This window comes from Polypterus senegalus, chromosome 12 (assembly GCF_016835505.1).
Source record: "Polypterus senegalus isolate Bchr_013 chromosome 12, ASM1683550v1, whole genome shotgun sequence".
NCBI lineage: Eukaryota > Metazoa > Chordata > Cladistia > Polypteriformes > Polypteridae > Polypterus > Polypterus senegalus.
This window is the reverse complement of record NC_053165.1, coordinates 122079139-122103900: the sequence shown is the minus strand read 5'-3', so window position 1 is coordinate 122103900 and position 24762 is coordinate 122079139. Positions and strand designations below refer to the sequence as shown.

The 24762-nt window shown below is 37.3% G+C and overlaps 1 protein-coding gene and 2 long non-coding RNA genes across 3 annotated transcripts in view; all 3 read left to right on the top strand.

Annotated features, from left to right (window-relative positions):
• The window catches only part of clpxa (caseinolytic mitochondrial matrix peptidase chaperone subunit Xa), a 160101-nt gene that overhangs the window by 47929 nt on the left and 87410 nt on the right, over positions 1 to 24762 (top strand). The gene's annotated exons all lie outside the window — the stretch shown is intronic.
• LOC120541582 lies at positions 13727 to 14764 on the top strand. The gene is made up of 2 exons (XR_005636040.1): positions 13727 to 13856; positions 14571 to 14764. It is a non-coding gene; the product is annotated as an uncharacterized LOC120541582 (long non-coding RNA).
• LOC120541581 lies at positions 21135 to 21995 on the top strand. Its single transcript, XR_005636039.1, has 3 exons — positions 21135 to 21168; positions 21734 to 21802; positions 21961 to 21995. It is a non-coding gene; the product is annotated as an uncharacterized LOC120541581 (long non-coding RNA).

The following is a 24762-nucleotide window of genomic DNA, read 5'->3' as shown; positions in this document are numbered from 1 at the left end:
GGGTGGTGTTTGGTACAAACTCAGCGAAACTGCGAGAGAAAGTTTTAAGTGCCAGGACTAAGGTAACATTAAATACAGCCATGGACATAGCACGAGATGGCACCAGCACAGCTGGGAAACTTCGATGCATGTACACCGAGCGGCTCACGTGAACTGACGCAGTGCACAGATAAAAAGCAACAGTTCCAAAGAGCGGAACAAAACCGAATTACACAATTGAAAAGGCAGCAAAAAATATGAAGCGTCTCATACATACAAGCATATTCATAAATCCAAAACAAAGCACACGTTGGAAAAAGTCAATGTCCCGCTAAAGGAAGACAGTGTAAAAAATAAACCGTGCATGCAGTGTGTCAGGTCTCAGATAAAGAAGAAGACGAGCTGTTTATTGATGCAGTAAGAAACGAATCGATGAATGAAACCTGTCATCTTTACAACGATTGACAAACACGGAATGTAACTTGAACACAACACATCCTACAAATACAACCTGATTGAAAGAAATAATGATAATCAAATCCTTGATGACAGCAACACTCAGTAACACTCACAAAACAAATACTGTATATTGACAGTCATGTTACGTTATTTTTAAAATGTTCCCTTTTCTTTTTCATAGCTTTTTTAACACACTACTTCTCCGCTGCGATACGCGGGTATATATATATATATATATATATGTATATATATATAACCCGATCTACATACTCGAATAATGGATACTTTATTCGCCATCAATGATTGTTTTGGTAAAGCCATACTCAGTGTATTCATTAGATGAACGGTAAAAATAAAGCGAGGGAAGGATGACTTATTGAGGCATGCAGGCTGTAGCGCGTCAACTCTATCTGAATTGCGCGATCACATTTGAAAAATATATCTTTTCAAGTTCTATTTAGTCCATATGTGTCAAACTCAAGGGCGCGGGCCACATCCGCCCGTGTAATTATATCCGCCCGCGAGATCATTTTATATACTGTATTATTGTTATTAAAGCCCGGTATATGAAGCGCTGGTAACACAATAAACTACAGATCCCATAATGCAGCGCTTCAGCTGCCTTGCCGAACACTTACCGAGTTAATCAAGTTATTGCGAAGCTAGCTCACACGATGCTGAAGAGAAAAGTTGATTCTGAAAATAGAGCCTTTAAAAACCGATGGGAGGCTGAGTATATGTTTACTGAACCCATGTGTCTCATTTGTGGAGCTAATGTGGCTGTAATTACAGAATTTAATCTAAGACGGCACTATGAGACAAAACATCAGGTTAACCTGAATGCAATGCAGAAGATACAGAAAGCAGCATAATTAAATAAGAATCTGACACTTCAGCGGACGTTTTACCCGTGCACAATCACAAAGTGATTTCAAGTGAAGCTGCTTTTATGGGAGACACAAATGCACCAGTGCACCTTGCCTCACTTTCCCTGTTGCCAAGTAATGTTAAACCAAGTCGTCACTACGGTGTTCCCAAATCGCACTTTGCTGATAAACTGAGCGCACTGAGTTTGCACGGCGCTTTGGTGACTTTGAAGAACAAAAAGTCCAGTCTACATGCGGCTCGAACCTTGTGCATGTTTGGTAGCACATATCTGTGTGAGAAGCTCTTCTCAGTGATAAAGACTAACAAAACAGCACACAGGAGTCGCCTCACTGATGAGCACCTGCAATCCATCCTGAGAATCTCCACAACACAGAACCTCACACCAAACATAAACGAACCTGTGGCCAAAAAAAGATGCCAGGCGTCCAGCTCTAAAATGACATATGAGCAAAAGAAACTGAATGATTTGATTTGTTATTGCTGAAAAGAACACATTTCATTTATATTTCTAGGTTTTGTTATGCAGCATGTTCATATTTGAATTTGTATCATTTTGACAGGATATATTTTTATGGAGAGCAAAATCTTTTGGGATATTTAAAATCTAAGTTTATTTTTATATAAAATTACATAAGAGTAAAGAAATGTGAATGTTTGTTCTTTTAACGTTTACTTTATTTCTAACTTGTATAATTTAGACAGGATAAATTTTTATGGAGAGCAAAATATTATAAGTTGTTTAAGGTTTGAGTTGATTTATTCACGAATAATATTCCTGTCTGTTTTTACCATTCCTACCAAAGATATTTCTGTCGACTAAATAAAAATTCCTTCTATTTAAAATTTAAATAGAACTTGAACAAATACGATAGTTCATAATATCCACGCAGACTTGCACGTAAGAGCGGAGTTATCCGTTTTAACAAGCAGCGTATTGCACTGATCTGAAATAGCTGTGTGTGTATATATGTAGATATGTATGTATATGTATATATATGTTTATATATGTGTGTGTGTATGTATGTATGTATATATATATATGTATTTGTGTGTGTATGTATGTGTATATATATATATATATATATATGTATGTGTGTGTAAATATATATATATATATATATATATATATATATATATATGACAACAACACTCATCACTCACAACAGTGACAAAACAATTACATTGACAATCATGTTACGTTATTTTCAAAATGTTTCCTTTTCTTTTCATTGCTTCTTTAACACACTACTTCTCCGCTGCGAAGCGCGGGTATTTTGCTAGTATATATATATATATATATATACACACATACATATCTTCATATGTATATATATATCTACATATACACACATATATATATATATATACCTATCTACATCATATATATACACACACATACATACATACATACATACATACATACATACATACACACACACAACAATTATATATGTGTGTGTGTGTGTGTGTGTATATATATATATAATGTAGATAGGGTGTGTGTGTGTTTATTTATATATATATATATATATATATATATATATATATATATATATATATATATATATATATATATATATATATATATATATATACACATACATATACTTGTGTGTATGTTTGTATGTGTCTATATGTGTGTGCATAGCTTTAGTCACTGAGTGCAAGGGAAAATAATAAAATATAGTCTATAAGTTATTAAACAGTAAAACATTAACGCTTCAAGAAGTACAGGTACATTGAGCACTACTGGAGTGGTTGTGGGTAAACTACATTTTAAAGACGGTGTAACACAACAGGTTAGTAACTAACAGCAGCTAAAATGTATATGGATCATCTCTCGGTAGGAGATCCCTTTTGAAAGGCGCTACACGACGGCTGTGGTATAGAAATTACATTTTCTATGTGAACGCGTTCAAATTTGTGCCTCTGGTAATGTGCCTTACCGGCATTTAAAGAAAATTAGTTTTGTGTCCTCTGCAGTGTTAGAGAGAAAGGCTTTGGTTTGGCATAAAAGGAAAAAGGTGTAAAGAAAGGAAAGTTGCCTTTTGTTTTTATAGTATAGAGATGTGTTCGCTGGCGTTATGATCGCCTTTTGGGGACAGTCATGTGGATCTTGTGTAGACTGGTGAGACATCCCGCCATTAATCGGCTGTGATGGCACTGTCAGTCCTGCACTCTCGCGCGTGAATTCATAATCCGAGTTTAGGACCTCATAATCGTATCGTGCAAAAGAAAGTGTGAATCGCCTTAATATTATTTTGCCGTGATGTAGAAAAGGGGTCCTGTGTTTGCACTTGTCTGGGCTATAGCGCAGGGGGAGGATGAAAAATTAAAAGTGCTCACTTTGACTTAAAGTAGAAGCGCAGTCAGCGTCTCAAAGGCCGGCACAGCTATGCACGCGCGCTGGCTGCTCGACTTTTGCTGGGCAGGAGACCCCTTTTGTACACACGATCATGATTTCAAAAGTCTCAGCGCTCTTTGGAGGTAATTCATATATTATATATATATATATAGCAAAATACCCGCGCCTCGAAGCGGAGAAGTAGTGTGTTAAAGAAGTAATGAAAAAGAAAAGGAAACATTTTAATAATAACGTAACATGATTGACATTGTCATGAGTGTTGCCGTCATATATATGCCTGCCTAAATAAGTCACGCTCGCTTTGCTCTTACTTTATTTACCGTTCATTTAATCATGGCTAATGGCGGAAAAATTATAAAATGGAAGGAGGATGGCTTTACCAAAACAATTATTGATGGCGAACCGAGTATTCATAAAGCTTTTTTTTTTAAAAATTTTTTAACGCGTTATGGAGCACATGCATCGAAGCTTCTCAGCTGTGCTTGTGCTAAGAAAAGGAAAGATTTTAAAAATAACGTAACACGATTGTCAATGTAACCTTTTGTAAGTAGTGCCTGGAGGATTCAGTGTGGAGAAACTCTAGAGAGAGCGTGTGTATTAACTTGTGGATTTTTCTGTGAGTATTTGGTGGCAGTCTGACGAAGTTGCTTCGGAAGACGGCGTTAGCTGCAGAGCTCAGCTCAGAGTGAAATGGGATGAATGGGCGGGGAGATGATGACGTGACTCCCCCACCCGCCTTAACTGTCAATCCCCCACAAACACAGTCTCTCGGAATTTGCATAAGCACACCCCTTCACCTACAATTTTAACTTAATTACAAAGTGATCAAAACTCCCGTTTATATCCTGCGTCCTCTCATTAAACTTGTATCCCGCATTACCTGTGGGCATGTGAAACGCCAGCGGTAGCCTGTCTATGAACTTAATTTAAAGTTTAGGTTTACACCGTGCTTTCTTTCCGAGGTAGCAGCACTCATGAATATGGTATTATATGTCACTCGCTCGCTTCTTATTGTTTCGCTGCCTTCTCAATTATATAATGCATGTTTTTAAGCCGCTTTTGGAGGTCTTCCTGGTTTTCTATGCACTGCGTTGACAGTCAGTTAACGTGATTACGTGGAAGGCGTGATGATGTCACACGAAACTCCGCCCCCCCACGTCATTGCAGCTCAACTCCATTACAGTTAATGGAGAAAAATACCTTCCAGTTATGACCATTAGGCATAGAATTTCGAAATGAAACCTGCCCAACTTTTGTAAGTAAGCTGTAAGGAATGAGCCTGCCAAATTTCAGCCTTCTACCTACACGGGAAGTTGGAGAATTAGTGATGAGTGAGTGAGTGAGGGCTTTGCCTTTTATTAGTATGTGTATATATATATATATGTATGTATGTATGTGTGTATATATATATAAATAAACTGCTCAAAAAAATTAAAGGAACACTTTGAAAACACATCAGATCTCAATGGGAAAAAGAAATCCTCCTGGATATCTATACTGATATAGACTGGGAAATGTGTTAGGAACGAAAGGATGCCACATCGTTTGATGGAAATGAAAATGATCAATCTACAGAGCCCTGAATTCAAAGATGCCCCAAAAATCAGAGTGAAAAAATTATGTGGCAGGCTAGTCCATTTTGCCAAAATTTAATTGCAGCAACTCAAAATTGTACGCAGCACTTTGTATGGCCCCTGTGTTCTTGTATACATGCCTGACAACATCGGTGCATGCTTCTAATGAGATGACAGATGGTGTTGTGGGGGATCTCCTCCCAGATCTGGACCAGGGCATCACTGAGCTCCTGGACAGTCTGAGGTGCAACCTGGTGGCATTGGATGAACCAAAACATAATGTCCCAGAGGTGTTCTATTGGATTTAGGTCAGGAAAGTGTGGTGGCGAGTCAATGGTATCAATTCCTTCATCCTCCAGGAACTGCCTGCATACTCTCACCACATGAGGCCAGGAATTGTCATGCACCAGGAGCCACTGTACCAGCATAGGGTCTGACAATGGGTCCAAGGATTTCATCCTGATACCTAATGGCAGCCAAGGTGCCTTTGTCAAGCCTGTAGCGGTCTGTGTGACCCTCCATGGATATGCCTCCCCAGACAATCATTAACCCACCACCAAACTGCTCATGCTGAATGATGTTACAGGCAGCATAATGTTCTCCATGGCATCTCCAGACCCTTTCACTTCTGTCACGTGCTCAGGGTGAACCTGCTCTCATCTGTAAAAAGCACAGGGCACCAGTGGTGCATCTGCCAATTCTGGTATTCTATGGCGAATGCCAATCGAGCTGCATGCTGCTGGGCAGTGAGCTCAGGGCCCATTAGAGGACATGGGGCCCTTGGGTCACCCTCATGAAGTCTTTCTGGTTGTTTGGTCAGAGACATTCACACCATTGGCCTGCTGGAGGTCATTTTGGTAGGGCTCTGGCAGTGCTCATCCTGTTCCTCCTTGCCCAAAGGAGCAGATACTGATCCTGCTGATGGGTTATGGACCTTCTATGGCCCTCTCTAGCTCTCCTAGAGTAACTGCTTGTCTCCTAGAATCTCCTCCATGCCCTTGAGACTGTGCAGGGAGACACAGCAAACCTTCTGGCAATGAGACGTATTGATGTGCCATCCTGGAGAAGTTGGACTACCTGTGCATCCTCTGTAGGGTCCAGGTATCGCCTCATGCTACCAGTAGTGACACTGACTGTAGCCAAATACAAAACTAGTGAAGAAACAGTCAGAAAAGATGAGGAGGGAAAAATGTCAGTGGCCTCCACCTGTTAAACCATTCCTGTTTTGGGGATCATCTCATTGTTGCCCCTCTAGTGCATCTGTTGTTAATTTCATTAACACCACAGCAGCTGAAACTGATTAACAACCCCCTCTGCTACTTAACTGACCAGATTAATATCCCATATATATGTGTATATATGTATATGTGTATATATATATATATATATATATATACACAGTATATAGATGACATATTCAGAGTCTTTGCAATTTGTTTAGGAACATTATTCTGAAATTGTTCCACAATTTGTAGATAGTTATTTTGTAGATTCATGAGCTTCTGCCCATTTCATTTTTCATATTTTCGATTCTTGTTTTCTTTTTTTTCCACACCCTCGCGCCCACTAGGTGAATCCCACCCCACAGTTTGAGAACCACTGTTTTTGAGGATTATTTATAAAACACTCTGTGTTACTTCAAGCTAAATTAGATTTCCTTAGTTCTCCAGCAGTCCATCGGTGTTTCATTTTTGTTATACATTGTATTTAGTCTCTCTTTATTTACTAAACATTTTATGTATTGAATAGAAAACAGTTCTCTTGTTCAGGCTTAAATTTAAAACAGCATTTTTATCAACAGGCTATAACCACTTTGGTACTCAGGGTGCTGTGTATAATACAAAGTTTTAGAAATTCTGTTAATGCTTGGTAATAGCTTTCCATTTTACACCAGTTATGAGCCCCTGAAAAATAAGAATGGTTATAGTATGTTATATGAACATATACAGTACAGGGCTGATGATTAGGCTTATTTTGGACATGTTCGGCAAATCAGGAAGGAACATGTTTTTAGTGAATAGTTACATAATATTTATTATATGTGTTAGCACAAGGATTAAAATTTTACTAAAACTGTGAGGTTTATTCTTTCTTTTAGGTAGTCCAGGTTACATATGACAGCTAGCATTGAAAACTGCTTTGCTTTTCCCCTCTGTTTGTGAAAAAGCACCCTTTGTTTTAGTAGCATTCAGGGTGAAGGGGATAGAAGTTTAAACTGTAATTCTAAGGGTCAAACAGTGTCTGCAATCTTCTTAAATACGAGTCAAAGAACCAGGGTTTGTGCAGGGATCATAGTCAGGGTCAGAGTTAAGCTAGACATTTTTATTCCAAAATGAAACATTGACTTGCCCATATCACAAATATAAGATAGTAAAAAACTAAAATTTACAATACTAAGTCACTGAGGAAATAAAAAAAAAAACATATTAAGAACGGATCAACAAGAGATCACCCAAGCTCACAGCATATTGGAAATGAACCTACGTGTTCTGCGGTATATTATCAGCTAAACTGTCATCAATTTAGGAAGTTCCATCGTAGGGGGCCGTCTGGCCCGTAGACCATCATGTCTGATCAGGAGCATAGACAGAGAGATGCTGATTGTTAACCGGTCAAAATCCTGGCAGCTTGGGGGGCAAAGACTCTTTGAAAAGAGACTCCCACCCTATCGCCAGGATTGCTTGAGGTAAGTGTCAAGAGCATTTTGATGGGTTTTGGCCCCACCCAGACTCCCACTCCCAGCCCCCACCCTCCTGCTTGATCCTGTTTTGTGTCAAGAGCAGTTTGATGGTTGTCTCTTATTCAGGTCTGTAAAAAAGCCTAAGGTCTCGGGAGTATGGTCATTGTCAATAGTTAATACAGAAAAGAGAATACACACACCGCACTTGTCCTTATCTCTTCTGAAAAAGCATAGGTGAATTTTGAACATAATGTACTATGATTGGTTAACACTGTGGACACAGGTGCTACAGTATATCTCTGTCATATTGACCTTTACAGTGTAAATATTATAGAACCTTTTGCACTCTCCCTTACAAGATCCAATCATTTTGCTTATAACTAAATTAAATAAACCTTATAAATAGAACTCAGTGTTTGATACTACTTAACACTAATTGATATCATTAAATGCTACTTCTTTGTTTTATTGAGTTTTAATATTTAATATTTTTGATCTCCCTTTTTAAGTTTTATTTAAAAACTAGCAAAATACCCGCCCATCGCAGTGAGAAGTAGTGTGTTAAAGAAGCAATGAAAAAGAAAAGGAAACATTTTGAAAATAACGTAACATGATTGTCAATGTAATTGTTTTGTCACTGTTGTGAGTGATGAGTATTGCTGTCATATATATTTACACACACACACAAACATATATATATGCATATCTATACATATACACATATATATATACACACACACATATATACATACATATATATCTACATATATACATATACATACACACATACACACACATATATACACACACAGCTATTTCGTATCAGTGCAATACGCTGCTTGTTAAAACGGATAACTCCCGCTCTTACGTGCAAGTCTGCGTGGATATCGTATTTATTCAAGTTCTATTTAAATTTTAAATAGAAGGAATTTTTATTTAGTCGACAGAAATATCTTTGGTAGGAATGGTAAAAACAGACAGGAATATTATTCGTGAATAAATCAACTCAAACCTTAAACAACTTATAATATTTTGCTCTCCATAAAAATATATCCTGTCTAAATTATACAAGTTAGAAATAAAGTAAACGTTAAAAGAACAAACATTCAAATTTCTTTACTCTTATGTAATTTTATATAAAAATAAACTTAGATTTTAAATATCCCAAAAGATTTTGCTCTCCATAAAAATATATCCTGTCAAAATTATACAAATTCAAATATGAACATGCTGCATAACAAAACCTGGAAATATAAATAAAATGTGTTCCTTTCAGCAATAACAAATCAAATCATTCAGTTGTCTTTGCTCATATGTCATTTTAGAGCTGGACGCCTGGCATCTTTTTGGCAACAAGTTCGTTTCTGTTTGGTGTGAGGTTCTGTGTTGTGGAGATTCTCAGGATGGATTGCAGGTGCTCATCAGTGAGGCGACTCCTGTGTGCTGTTTTGTTAGTCTTTATCACTGAGAAGAGCTTCTCACACAGATATGTGCTACCAAACATGCACAAGGTTCGAGCCGCATGTAGACGGACTTTTTGTTCTTCAAAGTCACCAAAGCGCCGTGCAAACTCAGTGCGCTCAGTTTATCAGCAAAGTGCGATTTGGGAACACCGTAGTGACGACTTGGTTTAACATTACTTGGCAACAGGGAAAGTGGGGCAAGTTGCACTGGTGCATTTGTGTCTCCCATAAAAGCAGCTTCACTTGAAATCACTTTGTGATTGTGCACGGGTAAAAACGTCCGCTGAAGTGTCAGATTCTTATTTAATTCTTCTGCTTTCTGTATCTTCTGCATTGCATTCAGGTCTTTCAGGTTACCCTGATGTTTTGTCTCATAGTGCCGTCTTAGATTAAATTCTGTAATTACAGCCACATTAGCTCCACAAATGAGACACACGGGTTCAGTAAACATATACTCAGCCTCCCATCGGTTTTAAAGGCTCTATTTTCAGAATCAACTTTTCTCTTCAGCATCGTGTGAGCTAGCTTCGCAATAACTTGCAGCATCATAAGCTAGACTTGATTAACGGTAAGTGTTCGGCAAGGCAGCTGAAGCGCGGCATTATGGGATCTGTAGTTTATTGTGTTACCAGCGCTTCATATACCGGGCCATTAATAACAATAATACAGTATATAAAATGATCTCGGGCGGATATAATTACACGCCGGGCGGATGTGGCCCCGCCCTTGAGTTTGACACATATGGACTAAATAGAACTTGAAAAGATATATTTTTAAATGTGATCGCGCAATTCAGATAGAGTTGACGCACTACAGCCTGCATGCCTCAATAAGTCATCCTCCCTCGCTCTTACTTTTTACCGCTCATCTAATGAATACACTGAGTATGGCTTTACCAAAACAATCATTGATGGCGAATAAAGTATCCATTATTCGAGTATGTAGATCGGGATATATATATATATATATATATACCCCGTATCGCAGCGAGAAGTAGTGTGTTAAAAAGCTAGAAAAGAAAAGGGAACATTTTAAAAATAACGTAACATGACTGTCAATATACAGTATTTGTTTTGTGAGTGTTACTGAGTGTTGCTGTCATCAAGGATTTGATTATCATTATTTCTTTCAATCAGGTTCGTATTTGTAGGATGTGTTGTGTTCAAGTTACATTCCGTGTTTGTCAATCGTTGTAAAGATGACAGGTTTCATTCATCGATTCGTTTCTTACTGCATCAATAAACAGCTCGTCTTCTTCTTTATCTGAGACCTGACACACTGCATGCACGGGTTTTTTTTTTACACTGTCTTCCTTTAGCGGGACATTGACTTTTTCCACCGTGTGCTTTGTTTCCGCAGTAGCTGGATTTATGAATATGCTTGTATGTATCAGACGCTTCATATTTTTTGCTGCCTTTTCAATTGTGTAATTTGTGTTTTGTTCAGCGCTCTTTGGAACTGTTGCTTTTATCTGTGCACGCGTCAGTTCACGTGAGCCGCTTCGGTGTACATGCATCGAAGTTTCCCAGCTGTGCTGGTGCCATCTCATGCTATGTCCATGGCTGTATTTAATGTTACCTTAGTCCTGGCACTTAAAACTTTCTCTCGCAGTTTTGCTGAGTTTGTACCAAACACCACCCTGACCATCTCATCTTCCTCTGCATAAGCACAGTCCTTCACCCGTGAATATTTAGTGGGAGTTTGCTATTGGATTGCCGCTGACGGACGGCCTTATATGGGCAGGCACTAAATTACAAACGCCAGCGGCAGCCTGTCTATGAACTTAATTTAAAGTGTAGGTTTACATCGTGCTTTGTTTCCGAAGTAGCAGAACTCATGAATATGGTAGTATATGTCACTCGCTCGCTTCTTATTGTTTCGCTGCCTTCTCAATTATATAATGCATGTTTTCTTCAGCTTTTGGAGGTCTTCCTGGTTTTCTATGTACTGCGTGATTACGTGAGGCGTGATGATGTCACACGAAACTCCCCCACGGCGTTCAAGCTCATCTCCATTACAGTAAATGGAGAAAACAGCTTCCAGTTATGACCATTATGCGTAGAATTTCGATATAAAACCTGCCCAACTTTTGTAAGGAAGCTGTAAGGAATGAACCTGCCAAATTTCAGCCTTCCACCTACACGGGATGTTGGAGAATTAGTGATGAGTCAGTGAGTGAGTGAGTCAGTGAGTGAGTGAGGGCTTTGCCTTTTATTAGTATAGATTAACTATTTAAGACATATTCAGACTTTCAGACTGCACATGTCAAAAAAGCTTATTATCTATTTCAAAAGGTTTCTGTTCATGCTGATTTTCTCACCTATGAATGTTTTTTTTTTTATACATCATGGCAGTTTTTCAAATTGTAATAACTCCTTTATAACTCCACTTTTTCATGTGATTATTTGCTTCACTAGACATTAAGCCCGTTAAAATAACGGGCTCTAGAACAGTAGTGCATAAACATTAGTAGGAACAGTCTATATTAAATGGCAAGGGTCCTTGTATGAGGCTGTAATATGCGTTACTGTATTGTGTGCCTTTAATTTTCTCTCTCAGTAATGCTGGTTTGTATTTCCGTAAAATGCCTGTATTTTTGTTTGATAGCAATACAGTGGAACCTCGGTTCGCAACCATAATTCGTTCCAAAACTCTGGTTGTAACCCGATTTGGTCATGAACTGAAGTAATTCCCCCCATAGGATTGTATGTAAATACAATTAATCCATTCCAGACCGTATGAACTGTATGTAAATATATATTTTGTTTTACGTTTTTAAGCACAAATATAGTTAATCATACCTTTGAATGTACAGCGTAATAGTAAACTAAATGTAAAAACATTGAGTAACACTAAGAAAACCTTGAACAACAGAGAAAACTAACACTGCAAGAGTTTGTGCTATAGCCTTATGACCCTCTTGCTAAAAACACTTTTTTTAATGAGTTTTAAGCACAGGGGAAAAAAATGAACATTTGAAAAATCCGTAATTTAATAAACAACCAAGAAAAGTAACATTGCAACAATGCACACGCGCGCCTGTGTGTATGTGTGTGTCTCTCGTGGGCCTGCATGTGTGTGTTTGTGTGTCTGTCATTCGCGTGTGTGTCTCTCTTAAGCGGGCGCCTCTGTGTGTGTGTGTGTGTGTGTGTGTGTGTGTGTGTGTGTGTGTTTGTTTCTCTCTCGCCTGTGTGTGTGTGTCTGTCTCTGTCTGTCTCTCTCTCTCGCATGCGTGTGTGTGTGTCTGTCTGTCTGTCTCGCGTGTGCCTGTGTGTGTGTCTCTCTTAAGCGGGTGCCTCTGTGTGTGTGTGTGTGTCTCTCTCTCTCTCTCACCTCTGTGTGTGTGTGTGTTTGCATTGCTATCTGAATGGGGACATACGCCTGACTGCACACCAACACAGTGAGGACCTCTGACCAAGTGGGGACCAAAAATGAGGTCCCCATAATTCTGCCCATTATAATTAATGCAAAATTGCTTCCTAAGGTGTGTACCATCAAAATCTACCATGACCCCAAAATTCATATTTCAATGAGTAAAATTTGTGTGTGTGTTTTGCCGCTGGATGCTCACAGTGTGTAAAACCCCCTACAGACACTTTGCGGTACTGCAGTGTGTTTTGGGGCTGGATGCTCACAGTTTTTAAAACCCCCTACAGACACTTTGCAGTACTGCAGGGTTAAGCACACTTTTGGTCACATGGCAGCAACACCGGATGTTCCCATTAGGTGCGTGCATATGGAGGAAAGATTGAAAGCCCGAAAGGATAAATCACAAACTGTTAAAAAAGGTAAACAGTGTTTTAATAAATGTTATGCTAGAGTAAGTAGTTAATCGTTGTTATTATTATTATTAGCCAATGAAGATGACGTTTTTATCTATTTAAAGCTTTGTTTGAATAAAAGTTTGTCAGGGTATGTTGTGTTTGTTGGTTTTTAAGAAGACCCTGCTTGACTATTTTTATATGCCAGCTTTATTATGCATTTAATTTTAAAACACAAATTATGCGTGTTTATATTCGGGAGTTTACATGTATATGTGTACATATATGTGTATATATACATAGAGAAAGAGAGAGAGAGACATATGTTGAAAATGAGAAGACAACGAATAAATCCGGAAAGCGAGGCTATTCGGTATGTGAGGTCATCTTCGACAAATGCGGTTTGGAAATTAAATGTATCAGTTCAGAGAAAGGTAAGTTGTTTATAACCAATTTATTTTCTTAAATTATTAACATCGCATTTATATTAGCGAAGCACGCTTCACATACTCAGTCGTTCGCAGGACGTGGAGTTTTTGCGGTGGATGCACTGGAAAAGGGTGACTTTGTGGCCGAGTACCGCGGTCAACTAATAAACGGAGCTGAAAGCGAGAGGAGGAGGCGAGTGTACCATCCTGCCGCTGCTGTCTTTCTTTTCGACTTTAAATGGAATAGGAAAAGCTGGTGGTGAGCTGTATTTATTTTTCAAATTTATGGTGAAAGTGTACTACGGTCTGTTCCGAAGTTAATATTGCAATAGTTAACAAACGTCAGAATGAAAGTAAACGGCAGAAAAAAGTAATACTACCAGACAGTATAATCAGGTTTCCCTGTCTCCGAATAAAAAATAAATGCTTAATAAAATACTTTATGATATATACAACAAATTTGCTTTAACATAAAAAAACCGGTATAATAATGACCTGATCGCGACGTGTAATGCAGATATGCTGTCTGAAGTGGCGGGACTCCTGGAGAAGCAGCTCCGAGATCCGCGTTCTCAGACACCGCAGTTAGTAAGCACTTTATTTAATGGAATCAGCCACCTGCTTCGACTCTCTGTCCGCCCTTCTCTGCCTTAGAGGCAGTTCATATGCCCACTGTCCACCTGCCCTGTGAGACACGGTAGCGGCCGCACACTCGGGCAGATGGACTGTAGCAGCCTGGAAACGTGTCTGAAGTGCTTCAAGTGCTCTGTCTGCAACATAGCGATCGCGGAGCTGCTTTTATGTCAGTTTCTCAAGGTAGTCCTTTCCACGTAAGTGAGGAGCTTGCCCTCTCAGGCTCAGACCCAGATGTGCTACACGATTATTTCCACGGAACACTACTCATTCTAATACATGAGGCAAATTGGCTGTGTGTAATCTTTATGTATGTATTTAAACTGCACTGCTGTTACAGCATTGATGGAGCCAAAGATGATGGCTCTGTTGGAAGAATGATAAATGACAACCACAAAAGTCCAAACTGCAAAATCAAGAAACTGGCAGTAGATGGAATGCCACACCTCTGCCTGTTTGCTTTAAGAGATATTCTTCCTGGTGAAGAAATCACATACAGCTATGGAGATGGACCATGGCCTTGGAGAAAACAGGTAAGAACTGTAGTCTTTATTTATGTATTTAGGATTAGTTTAGGTTGTTGTCACCTGTGAAGTAATTATTTTTGTGTTTGTATGCAGGGAAAAGAAAAGCCACTATTGTGTCATCACCATTACAGACAAATGACAAGGTAACTAAATCTACATTATTAATCTATACAGGCATTTTATTTTAATAAATTAAGACAGTTTTTCCCAAACTCGGTCCTGGGGACCCCCGTGGCTGCAGCTTCTGTTTTAATTAAACTCCTGGACTAATTAAGTGAACTGATATTTCCCAAGTTCTGTGTTTAGGGAACAATACAGAAATTAGAAAAATAAGTTTGCTAAAAAAAAATATTAAAATGTACCAAGCAGTTATATAGGAATAATGTATTTTTTTTCTTTACAGTGTTTTCATCGTGATTTTCATTCTACTTTTCCAGGTGTTCTAATTGTTTTATTTATCCACTATTTAATAATTATACTAATTAGTAGGTCTGACTTTAAAGTAGTTGCAGCCTTTGATTATTCCGTGTTGTTTGCCTGGGTGTCTGCTCTGCTCATTTTAAATTGTCATTATTAAGATACAACGAAGGAGGAAAAACTGCACAGATAAAGGGCAAAGTATAATGAAATCAACAAAAGAGAGTTAAGCATTTAAATATATCATAAAAGCAGAAATATTTTTAAATGTAAAAATCATGCTGCTTTGCTTTTCAAATGTCGAATAAAAAAAAAATACCAGCTAATTAAATGAGCTCAGTGTTATCACTTATTAGGAGTGTGGTTGGAACAAAAACCTGCAGTCACAGGGGGTCCCCAGGGCCGAGTTTGGGAAAAACTGAATTAAGATATTATTAAAGAAGTACCAATAGTACACAGTATACATGCATTGCAATTTGTTACATTGCCTGAGTCTATATACTTTATTGCACTATTTTTAGATAATAAAGCTGTGTGATTGGAAGTGGAAATATATTTTTATATGATAATAAATTTAAGAAACACAAATATAGTGCCACAATTTCAATTAAAGGTATGAAAATGGATGGTGTACACTTAATTATAGGAAACTAAGAGAGGAAAGAATAAATATATGGTAAAATCGTTAATTGCAGACTCATTGTAAAGATTTTCCTAAACAAGAACATATTATTATTCATTAGCATAATTTTGATATTTGCACTATAAATTTTCAGAAAACATACACAGTGTATGACTTAGTGAAACTTGTTTCCAACTTTTGTAGCACATAAACAATTCTGAATGAAACATGTGACAGAGAGAAAAATTAAGTGCACACACCAAAAGAATAAATGTTGTTTAAAGAGGAAGAAAAAGTATGGCTATCGTTTTGTGATATCATGTAAATCATGCAAAATGTACAACCATCTACAAGACCTAGAAACCCAGAAACTATTCAAGTAACTGAAAAGTTACTTAATTTTTTATATGAACAATTTAGGCTTTTTTGAAGTTAAACATATTCATTGTAATAGGCTACTTTTTGGATTATGTAAAATATAAATTAACCCATATGAAATAACATTTCATGTACATACCATATAGTGCATATAGAAATGTGACTACTGCTGATTCAGAGTGCAATTTTTGAATCACAGTATCTTTGAATGAGAATTAGGTATTATAAGGAACGGTCAAGTCCTATCAAAGGTTTACTTTGGGCATTCATACAGTATTTATGACAAAATATATTTTAAAAATCCAACAAAGGTTTTAACATCTTTCATCAAGTGGGAAACCAGTAAGTTCATTTTAGTATTAGAAGTATTATTATTGCATGTAAGACTGGAAAGTGATAACAGCATACCTGCCTTTATTATGCATTTGATCAATATTCTGTTTTTAGGGCACTGGGGAAAGGGATGTTGCCCAAAGCCAGATCTTGGCTCAACAGCCTACACTGGCACAAGTAAAAGGCACTCTTGCTATTGATGAACAGGTACAATTCTTTATAGCCTTAAACGCTTATTATTAGACAAATACTTTACATCACTTAATGGTAAAATGTTATATATTATCCATTTTTTTCACTAATCATTTAATTATTTTTGCCTTCTCAGAACCCTGATGGAAGAGAGAAGACCCTCAGTCATAGCTTAGCTGAAAAGACTTCTGAACCTCAAGAGAAAGAAGCAGTTATTACTAATGAGCAGGTACAGTTTTTTTACTTAATTTGCAAATATAACTAGAAATACACAGTATATATCTTTTAATGGCAAGATGTCTTATTTTGCTTTTAAATTTTAATCTGCTACAGTTTATTTCACAAAGCTGTTTTGTTTAAAAATTATATAGTCATTACACATAAGATCAGTTAACTACATTCCTCACTTGCTTTATGTTCACATGATGAGAGTGATCTGAAATATATCTGAATCCTCACAGGAACTGTGTCATTGTTATGCATTTCTTACTGCCCACCCTACTTCACTGAGGTCCCCCTAATGAAAATGACCTGAAGTATGTGTGAGAGTCCCCATAAGGGCAGTTAGTGAAGATGGGGTTACTTGTGCTACCATCCCCCACTTGCTTTAGGTCTACACAATTGTTGTGACTTGAAATGTGTGTGAGTCCCCACTAGGTTACTTAGTGATGATGGGGTTTCTTGTGCCACTGTCTACCCACTTAGTTTAGGTCCACACAGTGTTTGTGACATGGAATGTGTGTGAGTTCCCACAAGGACAGCGTCTTGTGTTTTAAATCCTAAAATATCTTTTTACTTCACTGAGGTCCCCTTAATGAAAATGACCTGGAATGTATTAGAGTCCCCATAAGGGCAGTTATTGAAGATGGGGTTACTTGTGCTACCATCCCCCGCTTGCTTTAGGTCCACACAATGGTTGTGACTTGAAATGTGTGTGAGTCCCCACTAGGTTACTTAGTGATGATGGGGTTTCTTGTGCCACTGTCTACCCACTTAGTTTAGGTCCACACAGTGTTTGTGACATGAAATGTGTGTGAGTTCCCACAAGGACAGCGTCTTGTGTTTTAAATCCTAAAATATCTTTTTACTTCACTGAGGTCCCCTTAATGAAAATGACCTGGAATGTGTGAGAGTCCCCATAAGGGCAGTTATTGAAGATGGGGTTACTTGTGCTACCATCCCCCACTTGCTTTAGGTCCACACAATGGTCGTGATTTGAAATGTGTGTGAGTCCCCACTAGGTTACTTAGTGATGATGGGGTTTCTTGTGCCACTGTCTACCCACTTAGTTTAGGTCCACACAGTGTTTGTGACATGGAATGTGTGTGAGTTCCCACAAGGACAGCGCCTTGTGTTTTAAATCCTAAAATATCTTTTTACTTCACTGAGGTCCCCTTAATGAAAATGACCTGGAATGTGTGAGAGTCCCCATAAGGGCAGTTATTGAAGATGGGGTTACTTGTGCTACCATCCCCCACTTGCTTTAGGTCCACACAATGGTTGTGACTTGAAATGTGTGTGAGTCCCCACTAGGTTAGTTAGTGATGATGGGGTTTCTTGTGCCACTGTCCACCCACTTAGTTTAGGTCCACACAGTGTTTGTGACCTGAAATATGTGTCAGACCCCACAAGTATAGCTACATAAAAGATAGATTAACTCCTGCTCACCCCTTACTCTATGTCCCCACAGTGAATGTGAACTGAAGTATATGCAAGTTCTCACTAGGATTGTTGGTGGTGCTTCAGTACTTCTACCTCACTCAAATTCATTTAGGTCGCCATAATAAAAATCAACTGCTATAAATGCTAGTTCTAATAATTATAGTTAATGAAGAAAAGTTGACTCTCCTGTATGTGTTGCACTTATTCTTAAGACCTAATGAACTGTTGTCTTGTCTCCATATTCAATATTCAAGATTTGGCCTGAAAAATGTATTAAGCATAATCTCATTTAATTTACATTATGTACAGCATAATGTAAAATCTGGTATTCTGTTATCCCTGTAATTGCCTATAACGACACTTAACACTTATTTGAGCAGAAAGTATTTGATTGTAACTGGCCTTTGCAAAGTGTAAAAGTAAAAAGCAACAATGATAGCAATAGTAGGAATATTGCTACTATTGCTAATAACAACAGTAATAATACTAACACATCGTAATGTGTGTCAAACGAATATGACACCCAATTATATTTTTACAGACTGAAGACAACAGTGGATCTGACACTGAACCAGTTTCTTTAGAAAAGAGAGAGCTTGACTGTACTGTGCCAAAACTTAAGCGCTCTGACAGTGTTATTGTAAGTTATACCTCAATGGCATAAACTTTATAATTCAATATTTTCACTATAAAAATAACAGTGAGTATTTGATAGTGGGTTTTGAAATATTAAGCAATTGCTCATGTATATACATTATTAATAATAAATATAAAACAAAGCAATCATTAATCAAATAATGTAGTTTTCAACACCTGTTAATCAGTATGCAGTATAGGGATTTGTTTCTAGATGGCTTTCTTATGTTTTTAATAGGTGAGCGAGGAGATGCTTCAAAACTGTTCTGAGTCATCAGATTCCAGTATGAACCACAGCGATGATGACTACATTCCTAAGTCATCAGAAGAGAGTAGTCCAGACTGCAGTAGTGACTGCTTATCAGCACACATGAATGACAAAATAGATAAAGATGAGAAATCCTCTGCCATGTTCCACGTGTGATAGAACTGTACCTGATTCCAGTGTTTCAGACTCTGAAATTAAAGAATATGATCCAGTATCTGTAAAGGCAGTTTCTGTAAAACCGTGGAAGAAGAGTATATGACAAAAACATTTTGCCTTTTCTGTGGTAAGTCCTATGCAAAATTGCCAGGCATATTGAACAAATTCATCGCAATGAGACTGAAGTTGCTAAAGCTCTCCAGTTTCCAAGAAAATCAAAAGAAAGAAGACTTCAAATAGATCTTCTTCGAAACAGAGGCAATTTTGCTCACAATGTGGAAGTTTTAAAAATGGGGAAAGGAATGCTCGCACCTCAAGACAACCTAGAAATTGTTTGCCATCTAACGATTTTATGCATTGTTTAAATTGTCAGGGTTTTTATTTAAGAAACAATCTTTGGCGACACATGAAACATTGCAAGCTTAGAAAACATGACCAACCAAAACCTGGAAAAAATAGGGTCCAGTCTTTGTGTGCATTTGCTGAACCTGTGCCTCCTGGTGTTGACAGTGGCCTTTGGAAGCTAATGAGTGAAATGATACAAGACAACATTTCACTTGTAGTCAAGAAGGATCCCTGCATTTTACAAATAGCACGACATCTCTTTAACAGGCTCGGTTCAGACATATCTAAAAATGAATACATTCGTCAGAAGCTTAGAGAGCTTGGTCGTTTGTTGTTATGTGCAAGACAAATAACACCATTGCAAAATATGAGAGACTTCATAATTCCATGTAACTTTCCACATGTAGTAACAGCAGTGAAATGTGTTGCTGGGTACAACCAGGAGAGTGGCACAATGAAAACTCCTTCATTAGCACTGAAGCTTGGCCACAGCCTTCAGAAAATAGCCAATATAGTGGAAGCCCAGGCAATGGTAGAAGGAAATGAAATGATGGAAAAAAATGCTCAAAGCTTCCAAAAAATTTATGAAACCCAGTGGAATGAGCTAATTTCATCTGTAGCCCTAAGATGTTTGAGAGAGTCAAAGTGGAATGCACCTCAGCTTTTGCCTTTACCAAGATGTGAAAAAAATGCATTTGTATCTTGATGACAAACAAGAAGAAAATTACAAAAATCTTCTAGCTGAGGCCTCTGCAAGAAACTGGGCAAACCTTGCAAAAGTCACTTTAACACAAATTATTTTGTTTAATCGCAGAAGAGAAGGAGAAGTTTCCAGAATGCTTCTAAATACCTTTTTGTTAAGAGATGTATCAGATTTGCATGGAGATGTTGCTCTTGCTCTTTCAGAACTAGAGCAAAAGCTTTGCCATCACTTTATCAGAATTGAAATTAAAGGCAAGCGTGGAAGGAAGGTTCCTATACTGCTGTCCCCAGCAATGCACAGAGCAATGAAGTTGCTTGCAGAAAAAAGAGAAGTATGTGGTGTGCCATGTGACAACAACTATATGTTTGCAAGACCTTCGCTCTATCTCATTTTCGTGGATCTGATTGTATTCGACTTTTTGCCAAAGAATGTGGAGCAAAAAGTCCTAAAACACTTTCATCAACCAAACTCCGAAAACACGTGGCAACTCTGTCAAAAGTTCTTAACTTGAACGATACAGAATTGGATCAACTGGCTGATTTCCTTGGGCATGACATTAGAGTACACAGGCAATACTATCGTCTCCCAGAAGGCACTTTGCAGTTGGCTAAGATCAGCAAAATTCTCTTAGCTCTTGAAACTGGGCGCCTTGGAGAGTTTAAAGGAAAAATCTGGAGGATATCACCATTGATCCAACTGGTAATGACCATTTTCTTTCTCTCTATCTGCCTTAGTGTATACATATGCATAGCCAAACTTGGCATACTGCATAGCAAAGACAACAGCTGTAAATGTAAAAATAGTTATGAATTTTGGCAGATGTGTCATGTTTGACATGACAAGGGCACCTCCTCCTTTCCACCTCCACTTTGGGTATACAAAAATGTTCCAAAATGTATGATTTTGAAGTATGCCTCACATGCTGATAATTTAGTGTACTGTAGAAACCCACTTTTTCAATAAAGACAGACATACTCTGAAATTAACCTAATCTAATGGCCCTGGTCCACTTGAAGTGAACAATATTTAGATAGATAGATAGAAATACCAAACTATTCAAACATGAATATGTTCATAATTACATTCCTAACTAGTAGACATCTCTACCAGAATTCCTGAGCCAGTTTTATTTTTGTAAGCATTTACTTTCCTTCTTAGTATTCAAAGTTCAGTTTTGTATTTGACTATCGTGTATAGTGATGTATTTAAAAGTAGCTCCTATTTTTTTCTTTGACTTTTATTAAAAGATCTTTTTTTACTGTAGAAAAAGTAGTGATTGAAAATGAAACATCAGAAAGTGAGGAAGAATTGAGTGATCATGAAGGTGATGCAGGTAAGCTGTTGTACATTTTACCTTACTTTGTAAATCCATTGGTGTTAAAGTTTATGGCTTTCTAACTATTTCTAAAATAATTTGACAAAATTTTGTTTAATTGATTAGGTTAAATAATTCTTGAAATTTTGTAACATAATTGGTTATGTTGTGTTTAGAAATGCAAGTAAAGCAGATGAAACGAGCACATGGCAAGTTCAGGAAACAAAAGTTAACAGTGTTTGCCAAGGTGAGTACACATCAGTGCTACAATAAAGATTATTTTTTTAACTAAGCTATACAGAAGTTTATGTTCTGCTAATTGGAATTTTGTGGTGCAATTTTTAGGTCGTAAACGAGTGAAGAGGACAATGTGGAAAGAAGAAGAAAGAAGAGCAGTGGAAAAACATTTGGCCAAATTTATAAATATATGTAAAGTGCCAGGAAAGAGAGAGTGTGAGGCCTGCATCCAAAATGAACCACAAGCTCTCAAAAATAGAGATTGGCTGGGTGTGAAATTCTATATAAAAAACCGAATTACCTCACTGAAGAGAAAGGTTTAAAACAAGTGTTTCCATTATCAATGCTGTTCATTTAAAGTTTAGTTATGGGAAATAATTTAATCAGTTTACATTAGGTCTTTTCATGGTATTTGAAAGCAACAGTTCCACAAAGCCAGTTACTTGTTTGCTCTTTAATAATTTGTATTTCATACGTTTATATGCACTTACATAAAGATATACACACGGTTATTTACAGGCTATTTCAATCAAGGACAGTGACTCTAACTTGTGTGGTGCCACCAGGAGACTTGGGCCTTGGTAGCTTTACTCAGGGTAGAAAGCACTGGTGTTGGGTTACTGATTTAAAAGAATTACCAGTAGTGAATCAGAGTAATTATTTCATACTGCAAACTTATAATACAGAAAACCTGCAATATTTACTGATTCCGTACACATTAATTTTAAATTAAATTGCTTCTTCATAACATACAATTTGATCACACGCTTACAAATATTGCAGTACTCATTAATTCAGATCAATTACAAATATATTTGAGCAATTACAGCTGAAGCTAAGATGTCTTGAAATAGTGAAATCTAAATATTTCTGGATCAAGCAAGTGTCAAATATCTGAAATGGGAGGTAATTCCAAAACAAATTAGCTTCAAGGTCATCGTGCTGTTTTACACTTAGATTTGGCTTTGTTATGATGACATTGTTTTAGGTTCAGTTATGTATGTTTATTGCATATTTAGTATAATGTGAGCAATGTTCTGGCTGAAAGAATATTGTGAACTTGAGTCTGGGTGCTCAGTTTTAATATTTGTTACTAAGAGGTGATGTAACTCAAATATAATGTGTACAGAAGCCAGTAAATATTGTAATTTTAATATTCATCAGTTGCTTTTTTGCTTACATTGATAAATGAACGTTTAATTAGATGCTTTGGATTAATGTTTTAATTACTTTTTCATAATTAGTACACTGGAGTTGTCAATGTAGAGATGTTTCACAATGGAATACTGTATGCATGGAAGGCTATTCTTCAAAGCCAAGTAGTAACAGTGAACCTTAGCCAGGATGAAGGTGCATTTTTATTTTTCTCATTAAAAAAAGGTTAATTTATAAAAGTTTTATTTTATTTTTATATATATATATATATATATATATATATATATATATATATATATATGTGTATATATATATATGTATATATATATATATATATGTGTATATATATATATATATATATATATATATATGTGTATATATATATATGTATATATATATATATATATATATATATATATATGTGTATATATATATATATATATATATATATATTTATAATATATATTTATATATTATTTATATATATATATATTTATAATATATATTTATATATTATTTATATATATATATATATATATATATATATATATACACAAAAGTAACAGATGCTGCAGATGGGCTAGCATCCCAGCCAGGATGGGTGTGGGTCTCCTACCTGATTGGTGAGGCTTGTATGTTTGAGCAGCCTGGAGTAATTTGAATCTTTACTGGGATAGATGATGTTCCATTATCTGGGCAGGAGGCCTTCATGGATGGATGGTGTGGATGGAGGCACACCCTGGCCAGGGTAGTTTCTGCTTCCATTCCAGGTCAGTAGGACTTAGTGGAAGGGTGGAGGAGTCTGTCTCTCAATGCAGTGTGCTACCCAAGTCCCAAGTGGATACATCCCTCTTTAGGGCCATCCCATGTGTGCATCTATGGGACTGCTTGGGAGTTGTAGTACCTGATGGGCATCTCTGCTATAATATTGACTGCTGTAAGGATGTTCCGTCTGTAGAATAGGTATGTCCTTCCTGAGTAGCTCTCCATGGCGGCTGCCAAAAATCATAGCAGGGCTGCCAATCGGGACTACGATTCTTGGGCAGCCCTACAAGTGCACACGTGGGAGTCCCTACAGATGGATGTCACCACCTGGTGCTAGGGGCACACAGCCCAGAGAGGTAGTCTCCCTGTATCCTTCCCTTAAGTCCTCCTGACGAAAGTGAAGCAGCAACCATCCTGGGCGGAATGTGCCGCACCATTCAGCCATGAAGGCTTTCCAGTTAGTAAAGGGAATACAATCTATCCCAGCAGGGATTCCAGTCGCCCAGGCTACTTATCCATACAGGCCTCCTGGCTGGTTCATCTGTCTCATATGTTAAAATATAAAGCTAATATATTAATATAGATATAAATAAATTAGTATGACATTTTCATTTTATTCATTGAACAGATTACCTGTCATTTGTAAAGAAAATCACTGTGAACATGTTGGTTAGACTCGCATACAGTACAAGCCTCTGATCTGATGTACCAGTCTTATTACAGTGGTATCATTTCTTCTAACTCTCAAATAATGTAAATAATGTAAATTAAATTTACTCAATGTTTTACAACATGCTTCCTCAGTTTATATGTTAAGATGT